General features: G+C 33.8%; 1 protein-coding gene across 9 annotated transcripts in view; it reads right to left on the bottom strand.

The window, feature by feature from the left end:
• The window catches only part of LOC116774780 (mushroom body large-type Kenyon cell-specific protein 1-like), an 88,984-nt gene that overhangs the window by 20,879 nt on the left and 53,025 nt on the right, over positions 1-15,080 (bottom strand). Inside the window, exon 1 of one of the 9 annotated variants that reach the window (XM_061524066.1) lies at positions 6,864-7,048. The exons of 7 other annotated variants lie outside the window; for them this stretch is intronic. The gene's annotated coding sequence lies outside the window, so the exon portion shown is untranslated. Of the gene's footprint in view, positions 1-3,918; positions 3,995-6,863; positions 7,049-15,080 lie in introns of those variants that run through there. One more of the 9 variants, XM_032667536.2, reaches the window with a different exon arrangement.

Consider the following 15,080-nt stretch of genomic DNA (forward strand, 5'->3'; position numbering starts at 1 on the left):
CATCTGTGTGTAGTGATGTCGGACCGGTATATATATTTTTCTCGATATCGATAACAAATGATTAATGGCTGACATCTCCATTTATATTCTTAAAATTTATTACATCTCTTCGTACTCGGTACACACATACAATATTATATACTAAGATATTATTTATCGACAATATATGTATATAAGAAACTAGATTTAGTAAAAATATACATAAAATATATTTATATTTATAATCAATAATCAAATATAACACCGCAGCCATTAATGTACTCAGTGCCGCTACACTAAACATAGATACGGACGTACAAAAAAATATAATGAATAAAAAAAACCTTCTATAAATCTCTACGATTACTACAAGTTTTCCATAGTCACGCTACCTACATACGAACCGTCTCACGTCACTCGTTCGATGACCATGTTATTTTAATGTTAGTGTTAATGTTAAGTGTTGTATGTAAAACTATTAACTGTCCGTGTTGCGTGTGATTGTGTAACTTATGGTAAGCGTACCAACACTATAGAATATGATTTGATCGATCTCACTCATCAACGCATCAGTTAAAAGCCATCAGTAATAAAGAGCATTTCATCTCGATCCACTTTAACTGCGAATTTTGAACTCTTTAACAAATTGAACCTTTTTAGTTTTTACGGAAGCTGTTCATTTTATATTAACTGGTAATTTATCCGAAATATATTAAAAGTATTGCGAAAAGTTATCCTACATTATTGGTAAATAGCCGTAATCCAGCCAATTAATCTATTAATCAGCGAAAGTCTCATTAAAAATGTTTCAGCCGCTTTAAAGGTTTAAAAACACAGGCGGTTAGACAAAAAATCACGTTCATGTCTTAGTTATTAAGAATTTAATAAAATATAGTTGTATGGAGAACGTGAACAAAATGTTATATAAGAAAGTTATTAGATAACTTAGGAATTGAATATATATATATAAACATACATACATACATAGGTACGGTATTTTAGTAGATTAGATGTTGATATAATTTTTTTCATTTATATTTCACGAGGTATAGTAAATTTTTATTTATTATCATAAAAAAATAATATTTTTCTTAATTTTTTCTTCTCGCAAAATAAACGTTATTCTTGTGAAGAAACAAAATAATAATTATTATAATCAATTTCCGATCGTTCACTTCGTCTGTCTGTCGTGTTTGATATTTAAGTACAATAAATATTTATATATATGTATGGAAAGTTCAATTAACGAACGTGATTCAGTCACGCTGTTATACTTGATACCATGTAATTTATAACAACCCAAGCAACTGAAGCAAAACCATAAGTCAACGACCACCGTAATGTACCACCTACCACCTACCACATGGCACATACCACTCGCTATTATGATAATCATTATACTGTGACGTCATCACATCCCTTAAAAATGACAATGTCACAGATTAAAAATTTATATAATATTTTATATTGTGCAACTAATAAATATAGTCTACATTTACTTATTGCGTTCACACATAAAATATTTTTATTAGTAATCGTCTTAAAACGCCCGTCGTATAATTCATTTTATTCAACTTCTATAAAATATAATCGGTTTTCCCATACTGTTATAATATTAAATCGATCGACATTCTTCAGCCGAGTTTGGTGTACTGGCATTATAATTAATACTAACTCAAAAAAGACACGGAAAAATTAAAAAAAAAATAATGCATTGAATATATCTCATTTTATTTTGAATTACATTAATCTGTGTGTGTTTGTGTGTATTTTTGTGTGTTTGTGTGTGTTACATCACGTCATGTCCGTAGTCCCTGATTGGTCGTTACTATTAGACCAGTCTATTTCAAGGTCGCTCGCTGCGTGTCACTGTTTGGTCCATGGTATGAGAGGTAGCGGAGGGAACAGTCACAGTATTAATTTGCATAAACTAGAGTATTAGTAAAAAAGTTAAAGTCACTCAAGTTTAAGATTTTTGGATTTCCAGACGTTTATGAGAATTTAATTAAATATTATGAGATCTAAGACAATCGCGAGTAATCATTTAAATTTAACTAATATTTTTCTGTTTACTACACGTTACTTTATTATTATTAAAAACTACATACTCCCGGCGTGTCGGTTACTTCGCAGCAACCTTGATCGCGGTTAAAACAATAAAATAACTCGTAGTTATCCGAAAACCAACAGTTTCATTAACATATTGAACAGTTAATTTCTTTCTAAATCGCATCTGTTACGATCAGTAAACAGAGCCGTGGTTCGGTTTAAATGATGTATTATTTAGCTTTCAGTTCTCCGAGTTATTGTATTGAACGCGTCGTCAAGACACACACTAAAACAGCCTTTTAAATATACCTATCTGCTTCAAGGTCGCCCGTTTAAAATGCGCCAACACAACCGAGCTGTGCATTGTGAGGTGGATATTGTATAATGTAAGTCGCTAGTCGGTCGGTTTCAATAGTCTCAGCCTCAAAATGTGTTCCACCGAATGCTGTGCGCTATAATGTTATCTGATGCGATGTAAACAACCTCAAACTATAAACCTCACCGGTTACATGTAATGAACATTATTCAGCCGAGTGATTATTTACTTATTAGTTGTTATTAAATATTTATAAACATTCTCAGGAAATTTATTTCATGTGAGAAATACGTTTTCATTGATATTTTTTTATTTTTTACAGACATTTTGTATTTCTTTCGGTTGTGTCTGAGGGTCGGTCCTTTGTCACATAAAGTTTCCTTTGTTTGAAATCCTTTATATAATTATCCAACAAAAGTTGTTTAAAAAATGTTTATTGAATGTTCATACAGATATCAAAAGAAGTTTTATATAGTTTCGACACTTCGTTATCAGTATTTCGTCAACGGAGCACTCGCTAGGTCCCCGCTGGCCGCCGTCACTCGGGCCACGCGATGAATCAACCAGGAAACGCACATGTCCTTGTGCGGAGTCCAATATGCACATAACTTTATACACACATTTAATTATAATTATGATTGTCCTTCTTTGGACATTTATTATATGGTATGTGTTGACTGCGGCCACACAATAACTCACGTGTGTCGAATTGTTGAACACGATACCCTTACGTAACATATATACGATTTAATTAACAAACGTGATATCATATATCGTAATTTTTATTTAATTTGTTTTTCATGTATCTGTTATTTTAATTATATTTTAGTGAACTCGTCGCAGTAATTGTATCGTAGTCGGTAGAATATCTGTTACAGGGACGGCGGCGGGTGTAGTACAAGGTTACTATACACTATACAGTATACAACTAGACACGTAGTGATAGTACTGGGTGATAACGATTAGTTTAAGTTATATATAAAGAGACGGGTAACGAGTTACAGTCGCCAAGACAAATGTTTGTGAGAAAGTGAAAGGACTCACGAGACAGTGCCCGGTTCTGTTGAGATTTAAGGACGCGACTGTACCCGCCGTGAGTACTGGCGGGGACGGCGGTGACGTCACTAGGACAGGTACAGTCGCGACGACTGCACATCCACGATACGTTACAGGGGCGCGAACCGATCACATCATTATACTTATTTATATTATTTACATACAGTATGAATTTAATTCATTCCAGTTGGCTGCGACCTCGCCTCATATTAACGTCTGAACTGTTGACACTTTTATTTTAGCTAATTTGAATGTTAAAAGCCACTTACGATATTGTATTTTTTTAATGTAAAACCTTATAAGGAGACCATGTCTAGTTCTAACTTAGCATTCCTTGGTTGAGGTCGGATGAATGGAAATACTGACGCACGTTTTATCGTTTCCATTAAACACATAGCATGATAGTTAGTATATGGTTTGATTTCAATAAAACGTTTTAATGTTTCGATATAATTATGTAACGGAAAATTGTAAAGAATTAAAAATTCTCATAACATCAATAGAACAAAATGCCTTACCTTAGACGCGGTAAGTAAAAATGTAATTAAGAGTCGTAGTAGAAAGGTTATGCGCCTCTGGAATCCGATGCGAGCCATTTGAATGAGGAATTAGAATAAGATGGCAAAAAATATGAGCATTAGAAAGAATGGTGCGGCCGATGTTAGAAAGGGATAGAGGATAGAACCGGCTCGTGATTGGCTGACCGCTTTTTATGCCTTAGTTCCCCTAATCTTCGTTTCGAACAACATCTGCTACGCTAATGTTTATTCGAATCGGCTCTTTAAATTTATTACCTTAGGATCTAATTTCCTATTCGACTCGGCTCGCCTATAATTTTTTTTTCTATCTAAACGGTCGATGCACGCAACTTGTTATTTCAATTTTTAATACATCTCCCATCGAATGGCTTCCTTTTAAGGTCACCGATGGGCGCGGGTTCGATTTTTAAATTATAAATGATGGTCGTTTTTTTGTTGTTGTTGTTGTCGCGGTCCGGTCATTGGTCGAGGATTGCGTTCCTTCATTGTTTGTTATTTCTTATATAATAAGAGTCGCGTCACTAATGACAGTTCCACAGCTGTCTAATGACGTGCCGCCATTTTTTGAAATTTTTAGACATATATAATTCAGTACGTTATAATGATATACATGATTGAGTTACGATCGATGACTATAATTGACTGAATAAATGTATTTTAATGATACCTCTGTGGTGTTGTTAATTTTTTTATGTGATAAAACAATGATAGGTTATAAATTATTATTTTTTGTCTAAGTATTTTTTATTGATATTGGAACTGTTTATTTAACCATTAACCGTTGAACACAGTTGAACGCAATGCTATTTGCATCTATATAAACAGCGGCCGGTCGTTAAGATTCACAGATTATCACATCACACAGGACGAGACGCTTATACAGAAATCATTAATAAAGAATATTAGAACAATAAATAAAATAAAAAGTTATCTAAATGTTAATGAAATATATGATAGTTGTTAGTGCGAGTCGTTTCTCACGGACCTTTCTCTATTCAGCCGTGACTTTGGTGTTGCCATATTTGGTATATATTTTTTCCTTTGCATCGAACCAATGTTTCTGCTCGGTTAACTGTGCATATAAATAATTATTTTCATCACTAACAACCAATGATGCAACATATTTAGACGCTGTTAGATCCATCGCATGACATGTACTATTAAATCCTAGGTTACAAAAAAATAAAAACATTAAGAATAAAGGTTGGAAGTACAAAGGAAAACTAAACATGGCTTTATTTAAACATGCTATATTATTATAACAATCTATTTTAATGGATTAGAAACATTTAAAAATCATAAACAATATACATTATGAGCGGGCAACACTCAACAGGTGCGTGTTGAGTAATCTGTAATGGTTTTGCACGTTTTTGGATTGGGTTATTATTGTTAAGCCATTAGATGAATAACTGCTGACATATAAGGCTGTGGACGAATAGCTACCGTTCCTTGGAAATAACTCGTAATGTTGGTACCTACTGTTTTCGATATTACCAGGAAATTCACAATTAAGTCAAACGATTTATAAACAAAAAACAAAGTTAATGAGATACGGTGTGCGGAACAAACGAACGTGCATAATATTACTTCTTGTATATTTCTGTTATTAACCTTTTTATGTCGTAAATATATTTGGTTGTCAATCCGGGGCCAATATCCCTGCGATATTGTCCGGGGTTGGTCAAACTATTCCAATATGGCGACCGTCGACGGCCGCGGGCTGGCAGGAAGTTCGCGAACTATCCTCATTGAAATTGTTATGTTATTTAGATTTGCATCGCCATTGTTTAAAACGAGTATAATATGCATAATTTAATAATATCCAGTACCCAATACTGTCCGAGATATTCGAAGCTCGAACACAAAAAAACATACATATAAAACAATAGATAAGCTATTTATTTCACATTAATATACGCCCCTAATAAAACTCTCTCAAGCCAAATTACTTTTTAAACGCACAATCACCGGTAATAAAGAGAACCAGTAATTTAATAGTTCAACCATAGATAACTTGTAATTTCACAATGGCAACACCAACTGATGACAGATGACAACGAATTCCCGCGAAAAATGGCCGACGATACGAAATGACGCGGCGCGAATCGTACGAATTTCATAGGATTTTGAAACACTCGAATGAAGATAATGACTGAGTTTATTATTATTATGTTACTTTAAAATATAATGCGTCCGCGCGTTTGACGCGGGATGCTGTTACTTACTATACGTTTATTAATAACAGTTATTCAAACTTAACGATCTAATAATGCACCCCGGCTCTCCGTGTGCTCGAAGTGTTTATTAAATGTGCACATACTTTCTAAAGCGTTTGTAATTTTTGTAATATTTCAAGTTTAGATAGAGTTGTAACTCGTATAGAATGTGATGGCATCAGCGATCGTGGGGTCGAAGGTCAACTTTCTACCTAAATAGAGAAATTACTAACTGAATAAGGTATTGCAGACGTTGATAGTACACGCTTTAGGTCTGTATCATAACTTCAGATCATATACTTGTTATATCGCCGTGTTATGTAAGTATGTCTGTCTGTTGGTTCACATAACTACTAAAACGATTTATGTGAAAATTTATTGCAATGCAACACACTTGTTCAAGTTTTAAGCTAGAGTAAAATGTATTACACAGTAAAATCATTTAATGTATATGTGAGCAGTTTTCGAGTTACTAGCACTAATATGTTGGTATCATTACCAAAGCGAAGGTCGCACGCGGACACACACAGGTGTATGTCCGTCTGTATCTCGTTACCTCCGACCGTGACACACTAATACAAAACATGAACCTGTCAGAGAATTAATCATTGTGTTAGAGAATTGAGAGAATAATGTTTCTAATTACGGGTTTTACGAAAATATACTTTAGGAGGAAAATGTTTGAGAATTGCAAAAATTACCTACCTTATTAATATTAAGTTCTTATTAGGGAGTATTTTTTTTTATAATTTTAGTCCAGCACATCTCAGCCCTCGCCTATTTACCTACTTATTGACTGAAACCCGTTATGTTTCGGAATACTGAGAAACTTACACGAGGTATTTAAGTATTAAACATAATTATATTATATTGTATTATGAGTTTTAAAATTTAATGTACGTGTGTGTGTGTGTGTGTGTGTGTGTCATGATAGCGTGTGGTTTGTAAGAACCGCCCAATGATAACCACAGTTTAATACGCTATTGGACAAAAATTTCAACCGGAAGTCATGCACACGACTATGATATTTACACAGTTTAGAATTTAGATGAGTCACTCACTGAATTAGATGTGTTACCTACTGTTTGATACACTTAACATTATGTCATTTATATTGAAGATTGTATGTTCCTTAAATGACTGAATCGATCTCAATGCAACTTTGTATTTGAGCAGACTGATACCAACTATTTGGTTCCAAATATCCAAAGCCAGTGGCGAGCGACGTCGGGTGGTGGCTACATATAGCTCCACGTGCTGGGTTACACGTTTACGTGTTGTTCATTGTGTATCATAAGTTAGTAATAAAATAATAAGTTGAGTATGTATGCAATGTTATGTCATAGACACTACGCACTTGTAAATTACAGTGACCTTGAAGCCTTCTAATACCGAATGACCATGTTGACATCCGACCGGTCCGCCGACCAGTCGGCCGACCGCTCACCCGACCGGTCGGCTGCGGTCCTCCTAGTAAATTTAACATCAAACAACACAAATAACAAATCACTCCAAACGGTCCATCAACGCCCATTACATCAAACTAAAACCAACCAATGCCATGTCAACTATCTAACGAATTATGTCATTAGACTGTGATACCTGACCCTATTACTATACCATTAGAGTTCATTATTGTATATGGCGCGGCCGTGACGTCACTCGGGTGTCTCTCTGTGTGCGTGTGTGTGTGTCGTGTGTACAGTGAATGAACGCACACCGGCGCAATGTCACGAAAACCAGCCCGTTTCTAGGTTAGAGTATGCGCGGGCGCATAGCGGTTGGCCATGATTTGATTTAGAATTTTTTATTCGCTACGTGGAATACATTACGTTATATATTTAGGTATTGATTTATTTATAGGTTACTATAGAATATAACTGGAATAAACGTACTCGTTTAGAATTATATATAATGTTTGACAAGTAAAAAAGACAAGTAGATGTTAAGAAAAATATTTTCCATTGTAATATAGAGTTGTAATAATAACTTCTCTCTCGTGTTGTAATAGAGTAAACTGTTCCATCTCTTGTCATCTCCCTTTTCTCACACTGTCCTGAGTCTCTCGACGCATTATGTTCACTCCACTGACCTTGCGGATTCTCTATATATTTGAAATGAACCTGTTTTGCTTTCCACACACACACACACACACACACACACACACACACACACGTCGTCTTCATTACATGCACATGCATATATCGTTATTAGTTAAATAAACAGTAGATTATACAACAGATATATGGTATTTTACATCTAAGTACATTTGAGATACTCTGTTTAATAAACATACCTGATATTATTATTTTTTTTATCACGTAGACCTTCACTAAATCTTTTATTTCAAGTTTTTATGTTTTAAAAGTTTTTCTACCAAAGAATTTTCTTTATCTGAAAAATTTAGACGTCATTAGTGAAATTCTTGTATGATGACGTCATCAAGGAATACCAGTAATTCCAACGTTATCTACCGCGAGGCAGGTATGTGTGTTTGTTTTGTTGTTCGCCGTGAAGTACATAATATTCGGTTAATGCTCAATGGAGTCGTTAACAAAGTTTTATTGCCGAGCGCTCGCCGGCGACGCTCTGTGTCACTCAAAGTCATATGGGCAATGTATTTATTGCTGTTTTAATTATGACTAGTTAATGAGACCGGCTCCGCTCGACCTAATACTAACACACTAATGTTTCAGACGTTTAGGTAACGACCGACGGACATACAGACTTTATTATTCGGTTAAAATATAAACTTATTTTTGATGAATAGAATTAAAGGGAAGATATTTGACTAGAAAATATTAAATTATTTTTTTTATATATAAATCAAAATTCCTTAGCGCTATTGACCTTTATGAGTGATATTGAATTATTTATTATGTATTATATAACATTGGCTATGTAATTACATAAAGCGTTAGTGACACAAACAATACTACAGTTTGATACATACGGACGGAAAATATTAGTATTATATATACATATATAAAACACTAACTTACTATATCTGGATCATTAATTTTGTTTAAGTTGAAGTCAAAGTAATAACTATGCTATTGACAGAAAAATGACGAGGTGATTATTTAATCGTTTATGAAATAAAATGTTTTGAGTATATTCTATATAATTCATGTGTGTGACAAGGGATGTGTGTTTATTGTTCTTAGACGAAATAACTGCTAAACGTTTCTTTTAGTCTGCTCATTAAAATAACCGAGAAACTTATATTTTTTTCTTCTTTACCATCTGTTAGTAATTTTTCCATTTTCGTTAATACAAAAAAATAATACTTCATAATCGTATCAGTGGTGTAAATGTGACGAATTTTATGAAAATTTTAACATTTTTTATTTTATTTATATAGACTATTACCTACATCATTCGTCAATATTATCTGTTGAATGAAATAAAAAACTTAATACAAAACATATTATGTAAAGTACTTGGAGTGATAAATCAAGAAACAAGTGATTTCTGATATAAATCACAAGTACCAACTTGCACTTAAATGTATTATTAAAACATATTTAAATCAAAAGCATTTAAAACAAAAAAGCCTCACTAATATATCAATTAACGATTTTTAATTATCTTCATAACATTTAATTTTTATATCATTCTAATATATGATCTATACAATTTTTAAGTTTCATTAAAATCAGTACAGCAGTTTTTTCGTGGATGTGCAAAAAGCGTCTAACTTTTGTATGTATGTTTGTTTGTTACTAAAAAACTTCAAACTACATATATGCATAAAGTCTATAAATCGGTTTAAAATATCCAGATTTTCTTAATCTATACACTAGAAGGACTAGATGCAAATATAGAAAAGCTATGTAATGTTCAAGTAGAATAAATATATTGTAATTTTATAGAATTGATTATAAGAATTATTGGATGATTTTTATATAAAGGACATTTTTATTTTAGTTTGTTTGAGAGCATTTTATTAAGACATACAGAAATAAGATTACAGATGTCGCTGATTATTTGTTTTTGAACTGATATGAATTTTGAACTAATATAAACACGGGTAGTTTTATGATACTTGTATATCGGGATAGGTCGAGAATGGCGCGGGTATATGTATAGCAATAAGAGAGAATATTTAATTTAATGTTCTGTATGTATTACCTATATTGGAGTCAGCCATTTTGTTTTATAGCCGCCGTCAATTAGACGTCTTCCGTCACATGATTATTCCGAGCTGATTTTTGCAGTTTAAGGAAATTCTAACAAATCTAGTATTCTATGCGAGTCCAAGGCTCTAGGCGAGGCTGTTTCCGTGTTTTGAGGAAGAATAATAGTTTTTTAAAATACCCTTCTATTTCATTGTCTTAAAAAAGCTAGCTCTGAGACAATGAGGCGACGATCGCTTTAATTTAATTAAATTAAATAGTTGTTTGAACATAAATATCGTTGTATATGTCGCAGCGAGCTCCGTCGTACTATCTGAGTTTGGAGTCACCGTTTGATCATTATCGTGGTAACGACTATTGGCCCAATAAATATTCAGGTGCGATTTACGATTTAACAACTCTATGACGAACATCTTTGAATTGTCAGCCTGTTTCACAAACGAGGCTACATATATGTACATGTACGAGTATACAAATATACTTTTATATTTCTAAAATTAAATTGCTTTACCTTTGTTTTTGAAAATGGAACAAAAAAATAGATATTTGATTTTTTATTTTTTTTAAATAATTAGTTTTTGTTGGTAAAACATGTAAAGCTGTATGTCGTGGTTCCTTCGTATGTATTTTTGAAAATGGAATTTCAAAAAAAGAACAAAATCTATTAGCTGTGTACTGAACATGTTCCTCATTTTTATAATGAAGCTGTATGTCTCTATCCTTCGTCTATGTGCCTGTATTTGTGATAGTGGAACTATATTGGTAGTAAAAGTTAAATAGGAATATGGAGTATGGAGTATGGAGTATCCAAAAGTGTACATAATGCGGTAAGTCGATGCAAACCGTTCGAGCCGTTATCTAACCGTGAAAAAATACCCATCCCGCCCACAGCGGCTCTCGCTTACGGTATTTCGATCGTGCGAACGAAACGGCCTACACCATGCTATACATATAAAAGGGACGGATGTATTTTTGTACGTTCCGACTACGGCCTAAATGCTAGCCTTTTATTATATTAATTGCATTTATCTCGCCGTCTATGAATAATAACAGCTGACCTTTGAAAGTCAATTAAACACTAACAACATTAAAACTGTGAGAATGTTTTGTTTCTAACTATTATTGTAATGTTAGTTACTTTTACATTCGTCATTAGTACACATGGCAACACTGCAACACACCACACACAGCACATCACTCTATATAGAGACGGAGCCACACTCATCACGTTCACCGTACATCAAATGTTATATTATAAAATTTAACTATCTAAATGATTTAGTGGACTATATTTTTAGGATATCTGAACCGAGGCTCGCTCGTTACTTGTAGTGAGCGCCATCTACCGGCGAGCGCGCATGTCGGTAATTAGCATGCCATATTAAGCACTCGTAACGGTTCACTGGTTCAAATCCCGGGCCAGACAGGCGTGTGTGTGTTTATAAACGTGCTAAATGATTGCTTTTTAGTTTATTGGTTCGCTTCAGGAGACCTTTTACGATGCAATTGAACGTTACAAAGTTACATTGTCGGTAATGTGGGTAGTTTGAGAATATCCATAACGTTACGGCGGAACACAATCGTCGCTTTTTGTTCCTCAACCACGCGACGGTTGCAGATTCCCATGAACAGTACATAGGAAGTACTCCCACCACGCGAGATGAAGAGCTGTAGGTGAGCGTTTATTCTCCGTAAAAAAATATATCTGGAATGCGTTTGATATTAAAGAAATCTTTGATATCGCTAACGTCATAGTATTTAAATGCCGTAAAAACATAACCCCACATCAGCGCAGTCGGTGTCGGTGTAATAGAACTGAACCTATAAAACTCTTAAACGATAACAACTGATCCGCGAAACCTTGGCACATCCAATAGCAGAGGTTTATGTAAGCACCAGATTATAATATCACTTAATCACCTCAACACGTCATTTCGTTTATAAAGATAAATATTACACACGGAGCACAGCTGAAACAAGACTAGACTTATGTTACGGAGTTTTCGTTGTTTGTCAATGACAGACGGATATGCTGTCATGGCTCATGGCGTAACCGGAACGTATTTTACGAACAGCGGTTTGAGACGGCCCTGGGTCACTGAAGAGTCTGCTGAGGGGGGTGAGGTCGCCAATACAGGACCCCGGGGTTCATATTATTATGTATGTTAGTGTGTCACACGTTTAGTTCAGAACTACTAACATTTGAGACAACAAGATATCATTACAAATAAATGATAATAAATATAAGAATGAATTTTCATACCAAATATATTATTTATAGCTGTTTTGTTATTTTAATTCAATATACCTGATGTATGTATGTAACAAGTTAATTTTCTATTTGAAAGTTCCATTAATCAGAGCGTGTTCTGTCACACTTATAAAAGTATGTTTAGTTCAGCGGTTATATCGTAACAGCATAGACGGACAGCTTTACCAATTTACAACGTATAGCTGTGTTGGTTATAATTTATAAATTTGTTATATATTCAAAATGCAACCTTGTCCGAGCTGTTATCAGGAGTGCATTGCGCGTTATCTAGTACTAGACACGCCACGATGGCGGCCAAAGACGGACTAGTTTATTTTAAATATACATAAATATTAATACAAATCAACCTACTGGTAGCGTAGCAAAATAACCGTAAATACTTCATTACATGCTCATATAAAAAATATCATTTTACTGATTATGGTAAAACTTCCACTCAATGATAGATCAGTTTGTAGAAACGCTGAACTTACAAACAACGCAATTCATTATAATAATTAGTTTTATATGAAAATCGATTGGTAAATATCAATTATATGATAATAGATACGAATGATGGTCACTCTAGTGTATAGTAATGTGTGCTGTGCAATTTTGGTTCAAACAAAACTAATGCACTTGACTCTAGTTATCAAACACTGATAACACACACATGCAGCACACACACACACACATACACACGTACACTGTACAGAAATAGAGTGAATCGTTACTTTTATAGCATCATATAGCAAACGAGTAAAGCTATAGGTAAATCATAGTTAATATTTAAATCATATCATATCATTGTATTATCATATAAAACTATTAAATATATCCATTAAATGTTTATGTGAGATTAAGTCAATGAGACATCGTTAATTAAAACATAAAACGAAATATTCAGCGAGACGAAAGATGACAAACGGACAGATGCTGGAATATATATATTACTTACTACAAGTTCGCGTTGTTACACTACACACAGAAGTTTAAGAGTTTTCCGTTCGTAAATCTCAACGCGTTACTGTCTTAACGTGTATCACTGATTGAGATACGTGGAACGCTCCGCACGTAGAGTACGATAACGATAACTCGGACTAAGGATGCTTTTAGTTACTTAATGTTTAAAATATTCTGATGACTTAATTGTGAGAATATAACATTAACAGTATTTATATATATCTTCATACAGTCTTTGATGACTGGTTGTTGGGTTCGTCTTTGTTTATTACACACATAAGGAACATTCGCGTTCTCATGAGTCCCTGACTAGATCCTGAGGTTAAGACAATGGGACTACCTCAAGACTACCCAAGACAACGCCCTTTCTATTTAAAAATAATAATTTTGAAAATCGACTTTAATGAAGGAATAATAACTTAACGAACAGAGTCGAATTTTGAATAACCTTTTTTTTTGTCGGTTAAAAAGAAGCCTAAACTACTTCATACGGCATTACCTACATGCGAGTCAAATTTCTATCAAAATCGACCAAGCCATTTTAGAGAACAGAGAGTTTTGCTCTGAACAAACAGGCAGACTGACAAAATTGATAAAAAATATATAACTTTAGTGTTGCTATGATAAAGAGGTTTAAATGACTTTAGTGTAATTCTGTTTTATATATATATATATATGTATGTATATATATATGTGAGTTGTGAGCGTAATTAGTTTCGGTCTCAATCAAGTGTTTTGTAAACCGTGATCTGAGGTATAACGAGTGCTGGTTTTCTTGTTAGTAGGCCTTTGCCCCACAAAGGGTTTCCTGTAGGGCTTCGTCTGAAACGAACATTCTCCGACATATATGTACTATAAGATATACGAATTACTACACAGCTCGCTGATTGAAATACACCAAGTCATAACTTTGTATCTTTTGCGTTAATTAAGATATATTTATGTTGTTCCTATTGTCAATATTATTTAAGCATAGTCTCGTATACGAGTGGAGTCACGCGGTCCGTGAACCAGACATCGGTTAACTAGGGCACGACCATTTCGGTAAACGACAAACATTCATTCACATCTCATTCATTCGTTCGTTCATTCATTTTATAATTCAAATAACACGTATACGATATATTGATTAAGAAATAAATATTTTTTCTTAATAATAAAAGTAATAGAGTTTTAACATTCATAATAATTAGCTACAAATTAAGTTCGCCTGAATCAGAAAATAAAAGCGGTCTCAAGTTTAAACAGCAATCCGTTTAAACCGTGAAATAACTTGTAATTTTTGTTTCACAATTTTCAGCAAACTTTGCAAAGTAACACTTATAAGGAAAGACTAGAAAAACTGTCTGCGGTGAAAATGGACTTTCTTAAAACTAAAAGTCGGACCTACGAAATTACTTCTCGGACAGAGCAATAAAACTAGGAGGTGTGCGGTCACAGTGACGGCGGCTTACCCGCTTCTATACATATTAATAAACTTACTAACCTTCGCCCTTTGAACATACTGTGGTTAAAATATCGAATAAACTACACAAATATTATTAAATAAATAAGTCAATAAGTATCAGA

This window comes from Danaus plexippus, chromosome 23 (genome assembly GCF_018135715.1).
Source record: "Danaus plexippus chromosome 23, MEX_DaPlex, whole genome shotgun sequence".
NCBI classification, from domain to species: Eukaryota; Metazoa; Arthropoda; class Insecta; order Lepidoptera; family Nymphalidae; genus Danaus; species Danaus plexippus.